Source organism: Sus scrofa, chromosome X (assembly GCF_000003025.6).
Source record: "Sus scrofa isolate TJ Tabasco breed Duroc chromosome X, Sscrofa11.1, whole genome shotgun sequence".
Taxonomy (NCBI): domain Eukaryota; kingdom Metazoa; phylum Chordata; class Mammalia; order Artiodactyla; family Suidae; genus Sus; species Sus scrofa.
Window position 1 is genome coordinate 16,775,219 of NC_010461.5, and position 26,641 is coordinate 16,801,859.

General features: G+C 37.8%; 1 long non-coding RNA gene across 1 annotated transcript in view; it reads left to right on the plus strand.

Moving 5' to 3' along the window:
* LOC106506918 overlaps window positions 1–26,641 on the plus strand; it is an 88,998-nt gene that overhangs the window by 48,152 nt on the left and 14,205 nt on the right. The window contains exon 2 of the long non-coding RNA XR_002340658.1: window positions 4,947–5,079. This is a non-coding gene — a long non-coding RNA (uncharacterized LOC106506918). The remainder of the gene's footprint in view (window positions 1–4,946; window positions 5,080–26,641) is intronic.

A 26,641-nucleotide genomic window follows, 5' to 3' on the forward strand; every position in this document is an offset into this window, starting at 1 on the left:
GTGTTGGCATAGTGCTTATGTTGGAGCAGTAATGCCCAAAAGGGGCGTAATGGTGGTGGTGGTGGTGGGAAATCCTACTGGGTAGCTGATGCTATTCTATTTCTTGAGTCATAGGTTTCTTTGAGTAGTTTTTTAAATACTACCCTTCAATAAACGTATTTTAAAAACCTTATGCAGGAGTTCCTATCGTAGCCCAGTGGGTTAAGAATCCAACTGCAGCAGCTCAGGTCTCTGTGGAGGTGTGGGTTCAATCCCTGACCCAGCACAGTGGGTTAAAGGATCTGGCATTGTTGCAGATGTGGCATGGGTTGCAGCTGCAGCTCAGAGTCAATTCTTGGCCTGGGAACTTCCATATGCCATGGGTGTGCCCATAAAACAAACAAACAAACAAACCAAAAAAACTCCATGCAATCTGTATTCTCTATTTTCAATGGCACTTTATCTATTTCCCAGAAGAATCTGATTAGTCTTTCAGATCCAGGAAGGACACTGAGAACACCGAGGTGAGAAACAGATTCTGCACTTAAAAGATCTCGAGGTATGATGAAGGAAGCCCTGACATAGGGTTAGATGTAAGCAGAGGTTCCTCCAGTGGTACAGAGGTGAATTCCTTTCTCAGTCTAGAGATGAGAGGGATCATGGCAGGTTTCCAGTAAGAGGTGAGACTTGAGCCATTTCTGAAAGATTGTATAAGCATTAGCCAGAAAGAGAAGAGGGCAAAGGGAGCAAGGAATTCTCAACGGGCAAATCATAAGAGAACATACCCATAACTGGATGTGGCATGAGTGTAGCATACAAATAAGGTAGTAAAGAGGTAAGTAAGAGCCTGATCCATAAGAAAACTGTGCTCAAAAGCTAAGGGGGTTTGGACCTTACTCTCTGATCAATAGGAAGTCACTGAAAGGATTTAAGCAAGGGAATGCTGTGATTGTTGTGATCCTATTGGTATTTTTTTAGCTTTATTGAGGTATAATTGACGGCTACAACTGTAATATATTTAAAGTGTATAATATGATTTGATATACATATACATGTACACACTGTGGAAGAGTTCTCAAATCACATTAATCACCTCACCAATTAACTGGTTTTTTTTGGGGGGGTGAGAATTTGAGATTTGTCTCAGCAAATTTCAATATATGCTTCAAAGTTGCTAAGAGACTAGATCTTAAATGTTTTCTCTACACACACACAAAAAGATAATTATATGATATGATAGAGGTATTATTTAACGCTTTGGTGACGATCACATTGCAATATACAAATGTATCAAATCAACATGTCGTACACCTTAAAGTTACAAAATGTCATATGTAAATTATATATCAATTAAAAATTATACAATATAGTATTATGAACTATAGTTATGCTATACATTACTCAACTTTATTCATTTTATAGCTGAAAGTTTGTACCATTTTACCAAACTCTCCTCATTTTTCCCACCCCAGCTGTTTCTATGAGATTTTTTTCCCCTAGATTTCACATGTAAGTGACACAACACAGTTTTTGTCTTTGGCTTATTTCACTTAATAATGCCCTACAGTTTTATTCGTGTTGTTACAAATGGTAGGATTTCTTTCTTTTTTTAGGCTGAATAATATTCCACCCTATCTATCTATCTATCTATCATCTATCTATCTATCTATCTATCTATCTTTCCTCTTCATATATATAGTTTTCTTTATCCATTCATCAGTTGATGTACAGTTAGGCTGTGTCCATACTTTGGTTATTACAAATAATGCTACAATAAACATGGGAGTACAGATATATCTTCAAGGTAAAGATTTAATTTCTTTTGGGTATATACCTGGAAATGGAATTGCCTCATCATACGGTAGTTCTAGGTTTAACTTCTTGAGGAATTTCCATAATGTTTTTCATGGTGGCTGCACCAATTAACATTCTTACCAACAGTGCACAAGGGTTCCCTTTTCTCCATAGCCTTGCAAGTACTTGTTATCTTTTGTCTTTTTGACGTCTGTCCTAACAGGTGTGAGATCATATCTCATTGTGGTTTTGATTTGCATGTTCCTGCTGATTAGTGGTGTTGAACATCTTTTAACATACCCGTTGGCTGTTTATATGTCTTCTTTTGAAAAAATGCCTATTTAGGTCATTTGACCATTTTTTAGTTTTTTTCACTTGCTTTTTTGGCTATTAAGTTGTATGAGTTACTTGTATATTGTGTGTATTAACTTCTTATTGGGTATGTGTTTTGCAAATATTTTTTTCCCATTCCATAAGTTGCCCTTTCATCTTGTTGATGGTTTCCTTCGCTGGGCAGAAGCTTTTTAGTTTGACGTAGTCCAACTTGTTATTTATTTATTTATTTTTTGCCTTTGGTGTCAAATCAAAAAAATCATTGCCAAGGATAATGTCAAAGAGCCTTTTCCTTCTTTTCTCTTATGAGTTTTATGGTTTCTAGTCATATGTTGAAGTCTGTAATCTGTTTGCTAATGTTTTGTGGAGGATTTTTACATCAATATTCATCAGGAATACTGATCTATAATTTTCTTTTCTTATGGTATCCTTGTCTGGTTTTTGGTATAGGAGTAATGCTGGCCTGGTAAAATGAGTTTGGTAGTGTTCCATTCTCTTTAATTTCCTATTAGTATTTTTAAATGGTCATTTTGGTTGCTGTGGGAACCAGATAGGTTATCCTAAGTAGGTGGGTGAACCTAGTCAGTTACTACAATAACAACAATAGCAAACATTCAAACAAGAACAAAAACACAAGATATGGAATGTAACAGGGTGGTGAGGTGAGGCAGGGAAAGATTGGAACCAATTATTTAGAGTCTTCTATGATAGGAAAACATGGCTCCTGGTTCCTATCACAAATATTAGCAGTCCAAATAAGCCCACTGGTAGCCACCCAGGACCACAATGTTGCAACGATCGTTTTGCTTTGCCTTAAACCCATAATCATATACTCAAATATATCCATGGGAACTTTCATTGCACAATTCTCCCATAGATACATCCAAAAATCCTGACCATCCAAACTGTGAATAGTTTTAGTCATCTCTAGAGTCTTTAATTGTTTCAGGTTTCCAGGCCATGAGCCTGTGATTTAGTAAAGAGATACTCTAAGCACCTCAGGAACCAGCAGAAGCATGTCATCAAGTACTTGCCCACCATCTAGTTCAGTGGGTAAAGTGTCAACACACTAAGCCTGGGTTGTGAGTCTAGGAGGCTTGGAATCAGTTGAATTCTTTGTTCCAACAGTACTTAGCAAATTGTTATCTGTCAATGAATATCTAGGTGAAGATGATTCCTGCTTTAAATATGAGATGGGGAGCAGACTAGGGAACAGCTTCTTATCCAAAGGCCCTGATGGAATTTAGTTGGGTGCTCTCACAATAACATTTATCAAAGTTTTTTTTTTTTTCTTACAGTGAAACAAAGTCTAACCCACAGGCTTTTAGCTAGGCACAATAAAACAAAACAAAGATTATGGCTTTGACATCCAAGGCAAATGATGTTTTGACTTGAATGCTTTTGCTTTCTTCTACTGACAAAAAGTTTGCTGAAAAGTTAGAGGGGAAGGAGGTATTCCCTAGGTGTTGAAATAGGAAAAATACAGCCCTTCTATGATGTTTTGTTCCTCCAAAACCCCAACACTCCATATGCTTTATAGACTGAGAACCTCTTCCAATTTTTAGTATACCACAATGCTAAAATCTGCATGGAGAAGTATGGCATGAATCAATGTCTTTTGGTTAGGAAGATCCCCATGAAGTCATTTTAAACCAATCTTTGGATGTTTCAATGTGCAGTATGCAGAATGAAAAAAAAATCCATACTTAGAAAAGTTTGATTTACAGCGTGGGATTTTAGAGCCAGATATTTATTAACAGATAACAACTTGCTAAGTTATGTTGGAAAAAAGAATTAGACTGATTCCAGTCCTTTTGGACTCACAGTCCAGGCTTGGTGGGTTGAAACTTCACCCACTGAAATAGAGAGTGGGGAAGTACTTATGGACATGACATGAGGTTGTTACCTTGTCCCATCCACTTCCCTGCACTGTGTGTCCAACTTAAACATGTATCAGCTCAAACTAAGATTTAGAACTTAAACTAACCCCATTTGGCTATATAACCCCAGTGTTAACTTATGTAACTAGAATTTCAGCATCTGGGCAATTGTGTTATCTTTCCCAAACTCATTTTCTGAATTAGTTCGTCCTTGCAAAATGGAATAATATTTAATATTTTTGAAGTCTTTTAAGAAGATGCTGAAGATTCAAAGTTGACATGTTATACAATACCTTAGTTGTAACACATTTTTTTCTTGATCCTTAAAAAGTTGAGACATCAATGATCCAAACTATATGAGCAGAATAGTGTCTCCTAGAGTATGCACTGGGAATAAAATATAGGATTGTACTACCTGGCCCATAGGTGGCACACAAATATAAAGTATCCCAGGCTTCCCAACACCCAAGTGAATGCAGCAATTTCATCACCAAATAAGCTCAGGCTCGCAGTTTCATAGATCCATGCAAAATAGTGATAGCTCTATTGTTTGCTGGTTGAGTTGGCGCATACCTACACATAAGCTAGGAAACAGGCTCACTTCAGGAGGAGTTAGGGTGGGGAAGTTTTGTTCTCTTCTTCTGATAGCCAGCCATGGTTTATCATCCCATTTTAACAAATATAGTTTTAAAAATGGAAGCAAGCCCAGTTTTCATAAGCAAATGGGGGGTATTTTTTCCCACCAGGATTAAGCGTGTGCAAAGATGGTGGTTCAAGGCAGAGGAAAACCGTAGGCAGAAAATGAGAGTGGAAGTGAGGGTGGAAGTTGCACTAGGATAGGGAAACTGTAGGAAGTGGAGGTATTTACAAGACTGAGGTTGAGGGGATCTGTTTCCTTAGACAACTTGCATATTTAATGTTTAGGATATTGCTATCTGTTAACTAACTCTATCTCTCTAGCTATGAGCTAGAGTCATTTTCTAGGAGCTGGGTACCTGCCTGAAGAAAGTGAAGCATAAGCTGGACCCTTTCTCCCATAAATGAAACCCAGACCTTTGGTGCCAGATGATCATTGAAGCCAAGGGTTATACTGGTAAGCAGTATCAGTCCTTGAGTCCTGAATTCCAATTCTTTTTTCAAAACAGATGCACTGTTTCTAAAAGTTATTTGCCCCAGCCTTACTGTTTGACCTAAATCAATCTTTTGGCTTTGGGGGATCTCAGCCATTCTCTTTGTCTATATAATAGACTTACTAGCTCATCTTGAAGAGCTTCAGACTGGATGAATAATTGCCCTGAAAAAACCAGAAGCAGTGACTCATCATTCTAAAAATCCATACTGCTTGGCATTTACAGCACTCCTACTCTGTATCATAGGAGATGAAAAAAGAATTTGCTGTTTGTGCCCTCCGAAGAATGAATATGCTTCCCATCCCTGGAAGAGGAAGTGCATCATCAATGGAGCAGATCATTTCAGACAAAACCTCTAGTCCTTTCAAGGACACTGGGAGCAGGAAGGATACATCACTACAGGCTTGAGGTCTTGGGCTCACGAGAATCTGTACCTTTGGGTAGGATGCCAGGGACCACTGTCTGGTGACAGTGCCATGATTAGGATCCATAGTTTTTACCTTCTTCTCCTCTACCATTGGCTTGTCCTCAGACTCTTCTCAGAGCCAATGAGATTAGTAGAATACAAAAAGCAAGAGAAAAGGCATAGAGATTAGAACGTGGACCTTAAAGTTATCCACTGGGGACACAATGCCCTAACCAGGAGGGTTATAAGGGCTTTTCCATACTTCGGTTGTGGTAGAGAAAGGTCAGTGGAGAAGAAGAAAAGAAATGGACAACAAATGGCCTTGGGTGGTAGAAACTGATGGGCTATGCAAAAAACCCTCTTTTCTCCCCCTCCCTACCCACCCCAGCTCCTGACTACACTACATTTCCCAGCCCCCTTTGTGATTAGGTGATGCCACATGACTGAGTCATGGCCAATACAATATGTGTAGAAAATCCACATCTGCCACTTCCAGGCTTGGGCCTTTTAAATCCTCCTGTGAAAGCAATTTCTCTTACTCTCTCCATCTTACCCACCCTACCATCTGCTGATTGAACTGATCTTCAGAGTAATCTTGGAAGCTTTATTTTGAAGATTTTGAGCCTTCTTCTGCCTGAGGTCACAAATACTGAGAGAAGAGAGCCCTCCAGCCCCAATCCCTGCACCAACTGTACTTTTTACGATCAAGAAATAAACTTCTACTTGATCCCCTTGCTGTACAGTGGGAAAATAAAAATAAAAAAAAGAAATAAACTTCTGTTTAAACCACCAAGATTATAGGGTTTATCTATCATAATAACTAGTTTACCTTAACTAGTAAAGATTTCGACCTAATAGAAGAAACATTTTTATATGGCTGGTGAAATTATTAATCTCATCCACTTGAAGACATGTTTAGATTTTTTTCCCTAGTTTTCCATTGTGATGACATAGTTTTTAAAGTCTTATGAATCCCCAGAAGGAAGGGATTTCAGACACGAGCTAGGCCCAAAGCCTAAGCACCTGGAGAATGGGCAGAGTTCCTTTGAGCACAGAAACATGCCAGAAAGCAAGACAAAAGGTGACCTCATTTCTCCCAATTACAGAGACGTAGGAAGAAAGGGTAGTAACTTTTAAAATTTTTTAAAAAGATGATTCCCATTTGAAATAGCCTATATTTAGAATGTTTGAAAAATGTATATTTTTAAAAAGTTTTAAAAGCCCTACATAATTAGAAACATATGATCTTGACTGATCTCCAAAATTAGGCCAATATTTAGCACTGAGGTTTTGTATTGAATTCCCAGGAATTTTTTGATATATAGTATATTTGTTTTTCTCACCATCGATTATAAGCTGGGTTCTGCCGCTCTTGAATTGTCAAATTCAGACACATCTGTCTATCCTGCTTCAGGGTGCCAGTATGTTGAAGCTAGCCTGTGAGAGCTATGTCAGAAGCTCCATGAGGCCTCTGCAACACCTTTGGAACTTCTCCAGGCCACCTAGATTAGTCTATCCATCCTCATCAGTTTTCCTGGTTTCTTGACCACTTTTTAATTTAATTTCTCAGTTCCTACTCTCTGCCTAGCCCTCTTAGGTCAATCATCTAATATTGTACATCTAGTATTTTACTGGCCTCCAGCATGATCCTAAAACAATGCTCAATTGTTAACCAATGTTCAACTGTCAAAGCCAGAACATGGGCTGGCCAGTGGGGGTATTTCCATGTGGTCACAACAGGGCATATGGCAGCAATGCTGTCACCACGAACTCAAAGAGCATGGTCAGACTATGCTAGAGGAGGCAAATTTCAGTGTAAAGGACACTAGTCATTTACAGATACACCCAAGCCTCAATTTTAGCTACTAACTTTATCCAACGGTTATCACCAGCCTTTTACAAAAGCTATTACAGAGGAGCAGAGCCATAATTTGAGTTTCCTGTGTTATGCCTTTCCATGGCTTACTGTAGCAGATGCTATGGGTGCCCTGCCCATATCTCCTTGGCATTAGTGCCGTTTATCGCTTACTATGAAAACCTGTGACTGTCTGCCTCCACTCTCGTTTTATGGTTGCAGAATATACTTAGTCTGAAGTGCTAAGGAGTTAATGGCCCAGAATTAGCCTTCAACCAACAACTAAATGGGGGAAGTGGTAGATGAGTACCCCAGCTTCCTTAACCTTCAGATGGAATAACTCTGAGGCATGTTCTACACTGGTTCCTAGAATTTCCCTATAAGATCGAGTTCCAGTTGCCCATATTGGTGACTGGTTTGCTAACACAATATGAATTGGCTTTATTCTCTATCTCATTTCCCCACAACCCTACTGATGCTTCCTGGGGCTGTCTTCCAAATAAACCATTCACACCCAAATCCTTGTCTTAGGTCTGCTTAACAGAAGTAACTAAGCTAAGAAAGCTACTCTCCTCTGATTGTAAAACAAAGCAGAGAAACGATCTGCAAAAAATTAGCAAAAGAAGGAAGAAGCAATGAAAGAGGTCTACATATTCCATGGAACGAAACAGAGCTCCTTGACAGAGATTGTTTATTATTGTAGACTTGTGCTGTTCAGTATGGTAGCCATTAGCCTCATGTGGCCATCAAACACTGAAATGTGGCTAGAGCAACTGAGGAAATACATTTTAGATTTTACTTAATTTTAATTATTTAAATTTAAACAGCCACACATGGCTAGTGGCTACTGGAATAGACAATAAAGGTTATGGAACACTTTCATCATTTTGGAAAGTTCTATTGGACATCAGTGGTGTGAAGCAAGGCCAGGAATATTTTTTCTGTGCCAGGGAGTAAATATTTCAAACTGTGGGCCTTGGGACCTCTGATACAACTACTGAACTCTGCTGCTGTTAAGTGTGAAAATAGCTATAGAGAACATGTAAGTGAACAAGCATGGCTGTGTCCCAGTACAACTATGAACACTGAAATCTGGATTTCATATAAGTATTTTTTTTTAACAGCTGCACCTATGGCATATAGAAGTTCCTGGGCAAGGGGTCGAATCTGAGCTGCAGATGGGGCCTACGCCACAGCCATGGCAACACCAGATCCTTAACCCACTGAGCGAGGCACGCATTCTCACAGAGACAACGTTGGGTCCTTAACCTGCTGAGCGACAACAGAAACTCCTCAAATAATTTTCTCATGTCACAGAAGTTATTATTCTTCTTTTGATTTCCCCCCAACAATTCAAAAGTGTAGCTCATGGCACTGTACAAAAACAGGTGGTGGGCTATTGTTTAGGTGCTGGCCCTTTAGACTATCATCATTGTTAACTGTTACTGAGGGAATTATCATTTGGATGCCCCATTGACACAGTGCAGATTGTGACATCACTGACCAAAGTGTCAAATGAGCTGATGATGCTAAACTAAATCAACCTTTGAAGACAAAAAAGCTTAGCTCAGAGTGTGAATTACTGTTAAATGAAGATGGTAAGGAGAAATATATTTTTTTGTGATGTTTCTAAAGTTCCTTTCATGGTGGTCACTGAGAATCATTAGGGTTGCTTTTAAGAAAATCACTGAAGCCCAGAATGTTCCTGTGTCCCTCTCCTGGCCCATTTTGCTCCGCACAATGGCACTTTCCTCTCAGAGAGGAACCCAGTGGTGTTTTCTAACCTCTTGACTCCTATTCGTTTGCCCTGTCTGGTACATTTCTTTCCCCACCTCCAGCCCTTGCCACAAAGATCAATACGTAGGCCTGGCAAGATTCACTCAAAGCTTGCAAATGGCTCCCAGCATGATAAAAGGTTAGTTTTCAAAAACGTAGTGTTCATAGAATATGAGCCCATCAGCATTCCTAATTTAATCTCGAGACACCAGGAATTAGAGAAGTGTTATCTGTATGACACAGACAATTCTTTATTATTGAGAGCTGTTTCAGAGCCAGCTCAAAACGAAATGGGGAGCTGATGGGAGCGGGACTGGGAGTGTTTCCAGCTGGACAATTTAATACCACAGTTCTCCACTGTAACTCAACAGAGAATTGGCCACATCAAGTGAAAGGATCAAAAGTGAGGTACCTGGCAGGGATCAATAAAGCAGTAGGGGAGAACCATTGCTGGAAAAGACTGAGCTATCTGCTCAATCAGCTCTCAAGAGCTCCCGGAAGAAATGGTGGGCACTGACATTTTGTCAGCTTTGCCAACAGAGCCCAGAGACCCAGCTGGTACCTCTGATGGTAGCTCTCACCGCAGAGTCAAAGATCTTGAGGCATGGAGAAGCAGGCTTTTTTTGCTTCCTTTTAAAAAAAATGATGCATGGTGTTTCAGAGAAAAAAAAAAAAGGTAAAAGTAATATCCTCTTTGGCCAGGGTTTAAAACAGCTACCGGAAGCTCTCTGTAATCAATAATATAAATCTAATTATGGGGCCTACATTAAAGAGGTAGGAGTTACGTTAACTTTACAGCTTCCTTGTGGGAAAAACAAGCCGAGATAGACCCTATGTGTTTTTATATCTCTTATACCGAATGCACATACATAGCATCTGTAGAGGACTTCACCCATTATTATGTTCTCATGCAACTGTCACAACAAAGAGTGAGAAGCTATGCTTCTTTCCTTCTTTAGAGGTGGGGAAACAGAGCCTCTGAGAGGTCGGTTTGACCCAGACACTCAGGATGGATGGTGGAGGCAGGAGGCAATCCAAGTCTTAATCCTGATTCCAAAGCCAGCCCTGGCCTGCGCTCCCATGCCGGGTGCAGGTGCTGGTGAAAGGTCATGGGCAGACCTAGAGAACCTGGCTGGGGTGCTTCTCAGCTAAACACTTTAGTGTTATGGAGAATCCATAAACAAAGGAAACTGTTTTCTTTGAAGCCCTGACCAAGGCCAGAGGCCCAGAGTGACCGCCTGCTAGAGGTCAGCCAATCAGTTTGCCCATAAGTGTGCAAATGAAATCCCTATCCCTAGAATATCTGCAGGTTTTCCCTCCACCTCTCTCCCCTCTCTTACAAATCCTCTTTTGGCCTTCTTTAACTCAGTCCACCCACTGATTCCCTCACTTGTAAGGAAACAACCTGAATATAAAATAATTCAATATCTCTAAGTTCTTCAACCATGCCAGTGGCAGTGAGACTGTACATATTCTAGAACTAGGTAGTGTTTAAGTTTGTTTACATCAAGCATGCATCTTTTTTGAAATTAAACACTTGTTATTCTGAGATAAATGTAGACTCATATGCTCTATAAGAAATAATAGATTTCCCCTGTGCCCTTCACCTAGTTCCCCCCAGTGGTACCATCTTGCAAACCTATCATACGATTCTGTATTTTCTTTTTTTTTTTTAAACTGTCTTTTAAAAAATCAGCTTTTTTTGAGGTAATATAAAATTGTAAGGTATTTACAGTATACATCGTGGTGATTTGATATACGTACATACTGCAGAAGGGTTCCTTACATCTAGTTAATTAACACGTCCATCGCCTTACATATTTATCTTTTGCTCTTTTTTTTTGGTGAGAACATTTAAGTTCTACTCTCTTAGTGGATTTCAATTAGAATATACAGTGTTATTAACTATAGTTTCCATGTTTTACATTAGATCCTTAGACCTTATTCATCTTATAGCTGAAAGTTTGTACCCTTTGACCAACCTCTTCCTATTTCTCTCACCCTCCAGCATTTTTCTATTCTCTATTTCTATGACTTTGATTTTTTTTTAGGTTCCACATATAAGTGACACCATGCAGTATTTGTCTTTCTCTTTTTGGCTTATTTCACTTAGCGTAATGCCCTCAAGCTCCGTCCATTTCACTGCAAATGGGAGGATTTCCTTATTTCTGCATTAACATCTATAATAGCTGAAAAATTGTTTCATTCCTAAGGAGAGGGGCATTCCCAAAGAAGGGGCAGCCGGGGATGAATGCAGAGTCATGGGGATGGATCTGTTCATTAGTTTAATGGTGGGTGAGAGTAAAGCAAGTTAAAATGATGACAGGAACTAACGGGAGATGAGAGAGGAGGACAGAAGAGACTTAATCCTTCCTCCAGGCCAACTCACCATGCTCTCCAGGAGTTTCCTGCCACTGTGTATTCAACACATCTCTGCTCCAATGGCAGAGAAGAGAGAGGGTATTTTGCTTCTTTCCTGTTTGAGAAAAGAGAGATTTCCTGATTGGGGCCTTATAATTGGATTCTCCAATGGACAGAAATATGGATGGGATAATACATCTGCTATGCTACCTTTATCATCTCTCTTCTCTGTCCTCCTCCCTGACATTCTAGCTCAGGTATGAGTTCATTTAGCCACATCATGAAATGGGCAACAAAGGGCTGACTAACTTTATGTCACTGAGCTGTTTATTATCCCCAGTTGTCTCCTAAACTATATCTCAAAAAAACACCACATTTTCTGCAATTTCCTTTTCTCCTTCATCTTCACACAGACTATTTCATTAACTTTCTTTATCATTCTGATATAAGAGCAACCAAGAATAATGCAACAATTTTGTTCTTAATTTGCAAAGAAGACATGATTCTGTTTCATTTGTTGATCTTCAGTCCTAACTCAAGAAAACATTCTAAAAGACCATAATGAATAACTCTTTACTTTTCAGATGCTACCTTAACAATTACTCATCACTTATAGCATTTTCTTATTTAGAGGGCATGTAAATATCCCCTCTGGGTATATAAATATGCTGAATAAATATTCTATCTCAAAGGAGGGTCACACTGGATAAGAGTCACTCAGGAAGCTTTATTCTGTTCTATTTTTGTGGATTTATTCCACATAGTCTACATTCATTTCAATGTGACAACTCCCCTGTGGTTTAAAATAGGATATGCTTATTCTTCCTAGAATTGAGGGACACTAAAATAAATTTGATTTAAATAGTTCCACCTGCGAAAAGTGCAGCAAGCTATCCAGCGGTAGTGCCATAGAAAGGAAATTTTGAAGCAAATCATATAACATGCCTTTTTCTTCTAAAATTCAATACGGATGAAATATAGAAGACATAAAGACATTCCACTCCAGGCTCTGGAAACATCATCCTTGCTTGATAATTAGGAGTACAAGAACCCACCTCTCTCTCTTCACCCCTCATCCCATTTTGCTTTCCTCCAGTCTAGACAAGTGGTCACCCACAGCATTGGCGTGGTGGGAGGTACAATCAGATTTTGGTTGGAGGAGGACAAAGGAGAAGCATCTTAATTTACAGAATTATATGAACAACTCTGATATGCATTCTCAAATTAAGGCTTCAAATACGCTCTTCTTAACCATGGTCTGCAGCTTATAGACAAATAGAAGAGAAGTAAGGAGAAAATTATTGTATCAGTTAGGACTACATTGGAACTGTATGTAATAGCAATTATTTTTCCTTTTTTTAAATGGTTGCACCTGCAGCATATGGAAGTTCTTGGGCCAGGGATTGAATCAGAGCTGCAGCTGCTGGCCTACACCACGGCCATGGCAACACTGGATCTGAGCCGCATCTGTGACCTATGCTGCAGGTCACGGCAACACCGGAGCCTTAACCTACTGAGTAGAGCCAGGGATTGAACTCACATATTAATGGAGACTATGCTGCGTCCTTAATCCTATTAGCCACAATGGGAACACAGTAACATCTTCTAATGTAAGAAAAATAAGAATTCTGGAGGTGACAGTACAAATGCTACCAGGGACACAGGTTTCTTTCATCTTCTACTCTACCATACTTGTGCTGTGGCTATCATCTTCAACATTGCAAGATGGCTGCCCTACCACCACAGCATGACCACATCCCAGAGAGGAAGAGGGTGAAGGGTGAAGGGAAACACTGAGTTTGCCCTTCCTAGTTTGCTGCTTTCTCTCAGGAGAGCAATACCTATTGGGAAAGCCTTGCCCATTTGACATCTCCTTACGTTTCACTGGACACAAATGGGTCACATGGACACTAGCTCTAAGGGAGTCTGGGGACATACTGCAGCCTTGAACAGTAATAGGCTCCCATCGGTAGAACTCATGAATGGATTGGTAGCCATCACTATCAGCAGAATATGCAGGGAGAATGGATGGACATCCATCGGTATCCAGTGAAGAAGTTAATATTTGCCTTTATGTTTACAAGTCTGGATGGTCAAAAGAGAACTTGGTCTCATCCTCTACAACTTTCAGGAAACATGCAGAGCAGTATAATGCATAGCATCTACAAATAAGGCTTTAAATTCTGGAACATGTGTATTTGAATGTTAGCTTTACTTGTTATCAAGTCTGACTTTGAATAGATCACTTTGTTTCTGTTTTGTCATGAGCACATTTCTCATGCCTACATGAGAGAGCTATTTAAGGATTACATAAAATCATGTTTTCAAAAAGCCCTTTCCTCCATTCTGCTACATTACAAATCCCAGCACACAGACACAGCAAGCACACTTGCATGGCTTTAAAGAGCAGAAGAAAGTGCTCGGCAGCCCCAGAAACAAGAGAGGATTTAGATAGAGCAAAGTAGCTCACCCCTTATGTTACATTCTTGTGTAGCATCTACCCTACAATGTCTGTTGTGATGTCAATGTGTGTTGTGATGCCATGTGGAACATGTTTAGCTGAAGATGATAAAGGTGCTAAACCCCAAATGGGCCAGTTACTCTAAAGTCCAGAACTTTCAGCCAATAACATATACTTTAACAAAACTGTTTTAAATAAATATTATGGCATAATATAGTGCCCAACTTAAGAGAACAAACACTCCCCATCAGCTTCCATCCAGTTTTTGAGCATCACAATGAATGGGCAGGGGAACATTATCCAGGGAAACAAAAAAGTTAACATGAGCTTTGAAATGCCCCCCCGAATGGCTTTGATCCTCAGTAACATGTTCTGTACTCAAATACAGGGGAAACCTTACTTAGACTGCTTAGGTAGGTATAATTTCAGCATTTCTAAGCACCTTATATTATTATATCTCTATTAAGGCAATTTTATTTGACATCACAGTTCAGGAGATGGTTTGATATGCATTTTAAGGAACAAACATTCTTTGATGGTATCATAAAAGATTAAATACATTTATAATTTTGAATAGTCTTGGCTAAAGTCTCCACACCTAAAGAGCTGCATTTGTGGGTCGTGAACTGCACAACCCTTCCACAGTAAAGAATGATTGTACCACAACAGCTATTTGCTGTCAGCTATAAACTAAACACTGCTAAGCTGCTCTAATGGAAGGGTCACATAGTGTGAGTTCTGTGTGTCTGTCACGCCAATGAATCATACTGTTTTAAGGACTGGATCACACTTTAAGAGTTTTATTGGTTATTTTGAATGCATATGGGCAGGACCCAAAAAAACTGTATCAGGAAACAATGATTTTAGGAACTAACGTTGTTTAAACTAGGGAAGCAGAAATTAGTAGGAAATACGACCACTGTCTTCAGATATTTAAATGGCTCTCAGACTCAAGAGAATACGGTTTTACTCTACATGGCTTCAAGGTCAGAAGGAAGAGTGCTGAATATAAGTTACCCAGGGAGGGCACTTAGTTCAGTGTAAGAAAGAACCGTTCCAACAAGGAAATGAGTGGCCTCGTAAGAATTGAGTTTCTGTGCATTAAATATCTATCCAAGGATAGTGATCATCTGTCAGAGATATTGCATTAGGTGGGAGGATAGATTAGGTTAAATATTGCTTCCAACCCTGAGTTGATTCTAACTCTCACAGTGCTTGGTGATTTTGATTTTCTGAATTCAGAAAGAAAAACATCTCTAAATCTGACATAGGAGCCATAATGATCTTCATTTGTTTTTAGTATACTTTAGGCTTTGAGGATTTTAGTGGATTATTGTATTCTAGTGGTGTAAATAAGCTTTCTTACAGAAGTACCCAGAGCCTGTTAAGAAGGGCTATTCTGTTTCAATGAGTTTTTGGTAAGTACTCCTCTTTATCATGTGATCTATCAACATTAAGGTCAAAGTCATAGTTCCAAAGTTGTCCCTATCAAAGAAGAAAGGATTTCTTCTATCTACTGCTCGCATTTCCATGCTGACTTTTCTCTTTGCTATCCTTTTCTCTGAAGAGGGAGGGCAGGGGCCACCTCACCTACTAGGGTTTCCAAATCTTACTCCTTGGTCCATAGATCCCTGCCACAGATGTAGGTCATTTTCTTCTGATCTATGATGTAATCCACAACAGGCCAGGAAGGACTGCATGAAATAGAAGCTAGAGGTTGTCAGATCAGAATGCGGACTGTTGCCTCACTCTCTCTTCTCCTTCAGACTCAAAACGTTTTTTGCAGAAATGGAGAGGAAACAGATTCTCAGTACATTAACATAGAATGCCAAGCATGACATGTATTATACATGCCTCTATTGCATGTGAATATATGAAATCAGTACAGTATACAAAGCAGAAGTAACCTTGTCTCCTGCCACCAAAGAAATGAAGGAGGGTAAAAAATCCTTTAGTGGTTTAAGCCAGATCAATACTGAACTCTCAGGCAGGAAATTGTGGTGCTCTCACACAGAAAGCTATTCAGACATCGCGCGCACCAGACTTGGAGCCAGACATCCTGACAGAGGCTAACATAATGGCTCATAAGTAGCGAGTGACTCCTTAAATTGCAGCCTAAATTCTCCCACAATATCTCCAACTCAAAAGACCCCCTGCAAAGGAAGTCTGAGATGAAAGAGCACTAAATATTTCCAAACAAGTTTTAAATCTCCTGATTTGGGTGAATTACACCCCAGAAAACTAAGACAGCATGCAAATGAGGTGAAAGAATAATTATTTATTTCTTTGTAGGAACTGGCAATATAAAAAGTCACAAGAAACTGAGATAGGGAAGTAGAGTTCCCATTTCAAAGGGTAGAAGAAGACAGCTTTCACATAGTGTGGCTAGGTAAACTTGATAATGATTTTCAGAAATGCTCTAGAACACATTATTAAAAGAAAAATTTACATGTACTTAGAAAATGATGTATCAGTCTCTGGGACCCGGCATAGATTCATGAAGAACGGGACTAATTTTTCTTTAATCAAGTTATTAGATCATTATGTGGTAAGCAATATTATTTTTAAAAGATCATCTTTATCGAGTATAATTTACATAAAATAAACTGCATCCATTTAAAGTGTATAGTCTGATGAACTTTGACGAATGTGTATACCCATGTAGCTATTACCATAGTCAATATATAAGCACCTCAATATGTAAGGCAACTGCTAACAGCAATAAAAGGAGAAATCCACAATAACACAATAATAGTGGGAGACTTTAATACCTCACTCACAGTAATGGACAGATCATCCAGACAGAAAATTAATAAAGAAACACAGGCCTTAAATGATGCATGAGACCAGATAGACTTAATTGATATTTATAGAACATTTCATCTGAAAGGAGCAGAATACACAATCTTTTCAAGCACACATGGGATATTCTCCAGGATAGATCACATCTTGAGCCACAAATCAAGCCTCATTAAATTTAAGAAAAGTGAAATCATATCAAGAATTTTTTCTGAGTACAACACTATGAGACTAGAAATCAACCACAAGAAAAAACTGCAAAAAACCAGAAATCTGTGGAGGCAAAACAATATGTTACCTAAAAACCAATGGATCACTGAAGAAATCAAGGAGGACATTTTAAAAATATGTAGAGACAAATAACAATGAAAACACGATGATTCAAAGCTTATGGGATTCAGCAAAAGCAGTTCTAAGAGGGAATTTTATAGCAATACAATCTCTCCTCAGGAAATAAAAATCCCCAACAAAAAAACCTAACCTTATACCTAAAGTAACAAGAGAAAGAAGAACAAATAAAACCCACAGTTAGTGAAAGGAAAGAAATAATAAAGATCAGAGCAGAAACCAATGAGATAGAGATGAAGAAAACAATAGAAAAGATCAATGAAACTAAAAGCTGGTTCTTTGACTCCAAAGAAGATATACAAATGGCCAAGAAGCACATGAAAAAATGTTCAACATCTCTGATTATTAGAGAAATGCAAATCAAAACTACTATGAGGTACCACCTTGCACTGGTCAGAATGGCCATCATTAACAAGTAAACAATTAACAAATGCTAGAGAGGGTGTGGAGAAAAGAGAACCCTCCTGAACTGTTGGTGGGAATGCAAATTGGTACAACCACTATGGAAAACAGTATGGAGGTACCTCAGAAAAGTAAATATAGAACTACCACATGATCCAGCAATCCCACTTGTGGGCATATATCTGGACAAAACTTTCATTGAAAAAGATAAATGTACCCCTATGTTCATTGCAGGACTATTCACAATAGCCAAGACACGGAAACAATCCAAATGTCCATCAACAGATGAATGGATTAAGACAATGTGGTATATATACACAATGGAATACTACTCAGCCATAAAAAAGAACAAAATAATGCCATTTGCAGCAACATGGATGGAACTAGAGGCTCTCATACTAAGTGACATAAGTCAGAAAGATAAAGCCAAACACCATATGATCTCACTTACTTCTGGAATCTAATATATGTCACAAATAAACCTTTCCACAGAAAAGAAACTCATGGACTTGGAGAACAGACTTGTGGTTGCCAAGGGTCGGGGAGGAGGTGGGATGGACTGGGAATCTGGGGTTAATAGATGTAAACTATTGCATTTGGAATGGTAAGCAATGAGATCCTACTGTAGAGCACTGGGAACTATATCTAGTCACTTGTGATGAAGCATGAAGGAGGATAATGTGAGAAAAAGTATGTATATATGTATGTGTGACTGCATCACTTTTGTACAGTAGAAAACTGACAGAACACTGTAAATCAACTATAATGGTAGAAATAAAAATCATTAAAAATTTTTAAAAAGCTGGTTCTTTGAAAAAGATCAACAAAATTGATAAACCTTTAGCCAAACTCATCAAGAAAAAAAGGGGGAGGGCTCAAGTCAGTAAAATTAGAAATGAAAAAAGAGAAATTACAACTGACACCAAAGAAATACAAAGGATCATGAAAGACAACTATACACAAGCAACTACATACCAATAACCTGGGCTACCTAGGAGAAATAGACAAATTCTTAAAAAGGTACAACCTTCCAAGAATGAACCAGCAAGAAATAGAAAATATGATCAGACCAATCACAAGTACTAAAATTGAAGCTGTGATTAAAAAACTCCCAACAAACAGAAGTCCAGGACCAGACAGCTGCACAGGTGAATTCTATTCTCTATTCATTTAGAGAAGAGTTAACACTTATCCTTCTGAAACTACACCAAAAAAACAAACAAACAAACAAACAAAAAAAAACTGCAGAGTTAACAACCACCAATGCACACACTATTTTTACACCCACCAGGTGGAAACTGCTGACCTCAAACACATAGATGGTAGACTGGTTGTTATCAGAAGATTGATTATGAGATTCCTGAGATACTACCTTGCTCCTGATCACCAACCAATTGGAAAATTGTCCACAAGGTGGTTACAAATCCTTGAACCCTTTCCCCTGTCTTTAAAAAACCCTTGCCTCATGACATCAAGGAGTTCAAGTCTTTTGAGCATGAGCTGCCCATTCTCTGTTCTTGGCACCCTGCAATAAACACTATACTTTCTTTCACCACACACACACACACACACACACACACACACACACACACACACAAAACTGCAGAGGAAGGAACACTCCCAAGCTAATTCTGTGAAGCCACCATCACCCTGACACCAAAACCAGACAAGGATATCACAAAAAAAGAAAAGTACAGGGCAATATCAATGATGAACATAGATGCAAAAATCCTTAACAAATTATTAGCAAACCAAATCCAGCAATACCTTATACACCATGATCAAGTGGGATTTATCCAAGGGATGCAGGAGTTTTCAATATATGCAAATCAATCAATCAGTGTGATACACCACATTAACCAATTGAAGAATAAAAACCATATAGTGGATGTAGAAAAAGCTTTTGACAAAATCCACCATTCATTTCTGATAAAAACCCTCCAGAAAGTGGGTATAGAGGGAACCTACTTTAACACTTCAACATAATAAATGCCATATATGACAAATCCACAGCTAACACCATTCTCAATGGTGAAAAACTGAAAGCATTTCTGATAAGATCAGGAGAAAGAGAGAGAAGCAACTGGAAGACACATGGAATAACACTCCAGCTATTAGAATGGTCCAAAATAAAATGTGTTTTCCTCAGGATATACTGAATTACTGGTCACTCGAGGTGTTCAAATACAAATCCAGTGACCGGGAATGCTACTTCACCTGTATAAAGGGCATAATAATGTTAATATATGTTAGCCAAGGATAATGTGAGTAAACATACCTCTATTAAAATAATCATCATATTTTATTAGACTTATTGATTGACATGTCTGTTTCAATTAGCTAAAGAATTCCCCAAATCAAGGACCACAGCCAATTCATCTTTTAACTGCAACATCAACTATTCTATCTAGCTTGTGAAGGTGTTCAATAATTTTTTTTTGAATAGGTGAATGAATGGCTGGAGGTAAGAGATATAAGAGTACTTTAGAAATGAAGAAAGCACAACATCAAGGTTGTTAATTAATTTATTCCTAAATTGCCTGGCAACTTAGGTTGTTTATGTTCATAATTATAACAAAAATTTGTACTTACCATGTGGCTTACTGGTGAGTTCTTTCTATCCAGCAAGAAACACATAATTTTCATGCTATATAAACTGTTCAAGAACAGAAAAAAACAAAAACATTTCCCATTCATTTTTATTACCAAATTTATTTTATGAAGTTAGCATTAAACTAATTTTGAAACCTGACAAAAAAGCCTCAAAAACAAAAATTGTAGCCTAATCTCAGTATGAATATAATGCAATAAAATAATATAGCTGCAAATCAAATTTAATAGCATATTAAAAGAATAACTCACAAAGTAACATTAACCCAGGGATATATGGATAATATAATCTTAGCAAATATATTAATATAATGCATCATATCAGGATGACAAACAAGATAAATCACAAGATTGCTGTAATAGATGTTGAAAAGGGAGTCGGTAATTCACTAGCCACCTGTGATTTAAAAGTAGTTTTAAAAAAGAAAGAAAAACCAGCATAGCATTAATAATATCAATCTCAGTATAGCAGTAAATATCTAATTAATTGTGATATGCCAAAAGAGTCATTATTTAAAGCTAAAGTTCTGAAAAACCAAAACCAAAACCAAAGCAAAAACCCCAAACAACAAAAACAAAAGTAGTAGAAGTAGATATGAAAGAAAGGAAGAAATCAAAAAGGATCAACTAAAAAATTATTATAATTTATGAGATTTCATCATAGTGGCCAGATAAGCAAATGCACAAAATTAAATAGATCTACCCTATAACAGAAATAACCAGTCAGAAGACGTTATGAAAGAAAAGAATTCATTTGAAATATGAAGAAGAACATAAATACTAGCATAAAATTAATAAGAAAAGTTTAGGAGCTCATTTGACACATAAAAGAAGAGATTAATGAATTGAGAGACCATTCATCATCTTAATGTATGGAAATACGAAATACTTTTAATAGATCCTTTCTTCTCTAATTAATATTTAAATTTGATGTAGTCATGATAAATACACATTAGCATTTTTGTAACCTGATAAAATAATTCTCAATTTCGTAAAGAATAATAAATAGATGAGAATAGCTGAGAAAATATTGGGAGGGGAAGGATTACAGTACTCCTCCTATGACAGATATTAAAACCTATTGTAAAGCTTCAATAATTGAAACATTGTGACCCATTACAAAGGAGATATCATATAACAATGGGGACAAGAACTCAATAAGTAAATGCTCCCTTAAATGCTAGCAGGCACTGCATTTAAGGGAGTGGGGAAATCAGTTTCAGGTAATTCTTTATGGATTTAAAGGAAATGTAATACAGAAATACAAACCATAAGCTATTAGAAGAAAAGATAGGTGAATATTTACCTACTATTTGGATAGGAAAAGACCACCAAAGCTCAAATACAATAGGAATAACCTCAAAGAGAAAGGTTAGATTTAACTTCAGAAAACAATTAAATCATTTATTTTTCTTTTTAAAAGCTCTCCTGTCGAGGTCTGACTTCCAACAGATGGCAGCAAGTGAGCTGCTTTGCTACGTCACTTAAACTATTTTATGTAAAAAAAATTGAAAGGACAAATGGCAAGATGGGAATCTTTCTAAAAATATAACAAAGATTTATCACTACTTTGTAAGTGATAAGAAATACCACATGACTTGTAGAAAAATTTGCCAACGGTGTCTACAAAAAGAAAAGATAAAGGTCAGCAAAGAGGTTAAAAAAAAAAAAAAACATAACTCCATTGGAAATTGAGATGATCAGTGTGGAACCAATAAGTGAAATTTTCTTTTGTAGATTTAATAAGTTTCTAAAGAGATGAAAATACCCATTGCCAGCAAGGGTGTGGTGGAAGAAAGACACTCTTACATTCTCTTGGTATGAGTGTGAATTGGTATAGCCTTTCGGGAAAGCAGGATACATACTTTCTGGAAATCCTAAAAATGTTATTGCCCTTAAAAAATGATTCCTTTTCTGAAAAGAATCCATAATGCAGATGAAGACTTAGGTACAGAAATATTGATTTCAGCATCCGTAATAGGAGTAAAAAAAGGAAGCAATACAAATGTTCAATAATAAGGGAAGAGTTAAGCAAATTTGGTACATCTGTATGTCAGGAAAACTATGTAGCCTTTAGAATGTGTTTGTAGGGTTTTTTTTTAATGGCATGAGGAAATGCTTATAATATAAAAAGCGATATGCAAATTTATAAACACAGAGTATATCCTCAGACATCTTAAAAATACAAAGACAATTGGTCAAAAGGAGATGCCCACATTGTTAACTGTGTGGCACAACTATGGAGAGTTTTATTGACTCTTTATGCTTCCCCATATTTTCTCAAATCCCTATAAAGAGCATATAGTTCTCTTATTTTCAGAAAAAATTATTTTAAGATAAAAATTATTCCTTAAGTGCTAAAAATCTGTCAAAAGGGGGAAAGAATCATAATCTATTTAGGTTCCTTCAGACTTTCTGATAGGTTCATTTGGAATGTGTTGCATTTAGGATGATGGTAGAAACCTCATGACATCCAGTTAGCAAATGGAAATAATAGCGCTTAGAGCAATATGGGTTGTAAGTAAGTGCAGAGACATCAGAACCTTGGATGATTTAGCTCCCGTGATTCTTGGCTTCATCCTCCTCCTCCTCAAAACAAAACAAAACAAAACAATGGGGATGATAATGGATGGTACCTCAGGAGCTGTTGTAATGATTAAATGAGCTAACACAGGTAAAACACCCAAACTAATACTTAAATGTTAGCTATTATCACTGATAATTTTACTTTCATTGATGAGAGTAATCAAAAGATAACGGTTAAGATGAATAAAGAAGGTGACTGATGTTGTTGGTGCCCCACCCATATCCCTTAGCTCTTGACATTATGCTTTGCATGGCAGCCTGATTCCAACTATGATGCCTGCAAATCTTTGCCTGAGGTCAGGCTTGTGCTAGAGAACTAATACAACCCTCAGCCAATTTATTGGTGAATAAATACTCTAGTTCTCTCACTCCACAAGCAGGATAATTCTGAGGCATATATTCTACAGTGGGATTTTGCTGCAATTGCCCACAGTGGTAACTGGCTTGATATCACACTACCAGCTTCCTTCCCTTACCTGTCTCAATTTCCCACTCCCCTCCTGGGATCATCTCTCCAATAAATGATGTGCCTGTAAATTCTTATCTCAAAGTCTTTTTCCAGGAGAACCAAAATTAGAATAACTAAGGATGAAACCTAGTCTACAGTAACACTCAAGGGATGACTGGGGAAAAAGAAGCCCATGATAGAACTAGAGAAGAAATAGAGAGAGGTACCAGAAAACGGTGGAAAGTGTGGTCTAAAAACCCAAAGTAAAGGAGAGTTTCCCAAAGGAGGTAGGAGGAAACAGCATCAAATGCCATGGAGATGAGATGCAAAAAGAACTGGAAACTGTCCATGTGAATTGGCATCTTTGAGGTGTGAGGTGACCTCTGCCAGGAGATTTTTGGTACAGTGGTGGAGGAAGCCAGATGGCAGTGGGATGAGGAAGTGAATGGGAGGTGAAAAAGCAGAGGCAGCAAGTGTAGGCTATTCATTTAGGAAGTCTGGCTGTAAAAGGAGAGAGGGAGAGATAGGGAGAGATGGAGAGAGGGAGAGGGAGGGAGAGATGGAGGGAGAGGGAAGGAGAGGGAGAGAGAGGAGAGAGGCAACTACAACTATACAGGAAAATCTTTAATGTACACAGGAAATCTTTAATCTCCATCTTTAAGATGGAGAGACTTGGATATACTCTAGTTTGATGATGAGAGAAAAAGAATCTGTTGAAATGTGGTTGAAAAACCTTATCATTCTTGGAATTCCCGTCGTGGCTCAGTGGTTAACAAATTCGACTAGGAACCATGAGGTTGAGGGTTTGATCCCTGGCCTCGCTCAGTGGGTTAAGGATCTGGCGTGGCCGTGAGCTGTGGTGTAGGTTGCAGATGCGGCTTGGATCCTGCATTGCTGTGGCTCTGGCACAGGCCAGTGGCTCCAATTCCAATTAGACCCCTAGCCTGGGAATCTCCATATGCCGCAGGAGCGGCCCTAGAAAAGACAAAAAAATAACAACAACAACAAAAAAAAAAAAAAAGCAAAAAAAAAACCTTATCATTCTTGATATAATGCTTTAACTACTATCATATTCCAAGAGTTTCCCAACATCCTCATCTTCATCATTTCCCTTTTATTGAGCACCTACTGTTTGCAAAACATTGCTAAATACTGAGAAAATAAAGAATGTGAGACACAATTCCTGATCTCAAAGACATTATACTCTAGTAGGGGAAATGAGACATCAATATATGAAAAAGTTATTAAAATATGACATAATGATCAAATGAGAGGTATAGTTAAAAGTTTCTTTAACCATTCAAAGGAAGATAGGACAGGTGGGGAAGGCTTCATGGATTTGAGGTATAGATGAATTGGTGGAAAAACCTGCTGGGGAGAAAGATTCAAGGGGGGAAATTTAGGAGAGAGGTAGGAGCTGGTAATAAACAGGGCTGGAAGGGGTTTGAATGCTCTACTAAATTTAAAAACTTGCATTTCATTTAGTAGGCAAAAAGGAGCCATTTGGTTTGTGAACAAAGTGAAAAGCAGAATTTTGGAGAAAGTAATTTGAAAAAGGTATGCAGCATGGTTTGAAAAATAAAATAGAAGTAGGAGGGCCAGCCAAATAGGAAGGAGAATCAAGCTTGGACTAGGATGGGGAGGATGGAGGGAAAGGACAGAGAAGGGACCTTTTGTATTGTGGATACTAGGCTTATCTTATTTCACCATCTAGATTACAAACTACTTGTGCTATGCTTTAGTCATAACTGGAACCCATATCATGCCTCAAAAATATCTATTACATAAATATCCCTGAATAATCAAATAAATGAAGTAACATATGAATAAAATGAATAAATGAATGCACATCAAATGAATAAGCATTACAAGAGATGAACCACCAAATGGATCTTGGAGGACAAAGAAATCAGAGAAGGATTGAGAGTTTCCAACTGTGGTTGATTAGGGAAAAAACGGCATCAATAACTGAACTGACTGGCACCTAGCCAATGCTCAATGAGTGTAATCTTAAATATCAACATATGTAATCCTATATATTCATGATATATACTTATGATATTTGTCTTATTTATATGGTATTTATCACATATATGATATTTATCACATATATGATATTTATATGATATTGAAGAGACAAATCTGGAAGGCACTTCACTCCAATGGTAGTTGAGCAGAGAGGTAGCCCAGCAGGTCTGAGTTAACAAATGCCAATTGCTAAGTTCCACAGGCTCCCCTTTTCTAACCAGGCCACTTCCTCGAAGATCAACCTTCTGTTTTTATATAGTTCCTGAGAATTCCCTACTCCCCATTAAAAAAAAAATATGTATGGTATAATGGGAGATGAGATCTCTCTTTTGGAACCCTGTCCAGCCCAGCCTGGCCAGTCTAAGTACACCTTTCTATGCAGGCAATGAGAGCTTCAGGGATATGCATACTCCCTACCTCTCTGGTGTACGTTTATCTTAAAAAAAAAAAACCTTAGGTATTTACATCATGTGGTCATAGTGTGTGTGGAACTGAAAAACCTAGCATATCATGAATAATAAGTAACAGACATATATAGTTCAGATTTTACAGGGAGAATTTTTTGAGGGAAATTTTAATTTTAGACATGATCCAGAGAGTTATCATCTGTAAAAACAACTATAAATCTGATAGAAATAATAAAATCCTTTAAAAATCAATTTGTAAATGCATAAATCTCTTTAATAGAGAAATACCATAAAACTTTTTGATGAAAAATAGTCATTAAACATGAACTACAGATCAAATCAACTGATACTTCTTTACTGAGTGCGAGCTTATGTGTGGTAGAGTTTCATGGCTAATAAATGCAAAAAGAATGATAGAATTAGAAATTACCAATAGAATAGAATAGAAAATTACCAATTTTCAATTTCAAATTAAGTGACAGATCTAGGAAAAATGATAATCAATAGATACCTAAATCATCAGGTCTGAGGTTATCAATTTTGGATGTCATTGGAATCACATAGGGGATTTAAAAATGCTAATACCAGACACAACTTAGAATAGATTTACAAGGAGATCCTGCTGAGTAGCATTGAGAACTTTGTCTAGATACTCATGTTGCAACAGAACAAAGGATGGGGAAAAAAATGTAATTGTAATGTATGCATGTAAGGATAACTTGATCCCCTTGCTGTACAGTGGGAAAATACAAAAATATATATACAACTTAAGAACAAACAAACAAAAAATGCTAATACCCATGTCACATCCTCAGTGATTCTGATTTAAATGATTATGCATGTGGCCTTGTCACTGTGACTATTTAAATTTCCATAGGTGATTCTAATGTGTAGCCAAGGTTAGGTGAGAAGTTGATGGAAACCGGACATTATATGCCTCATGAAGTAATGCAACGGAATGTTCCCAGCATCACTGAGAAAGGCTTCTTGCCTAGAAAATCACTGAAATCTAATAATATTTCTAGATATAACTCCCAG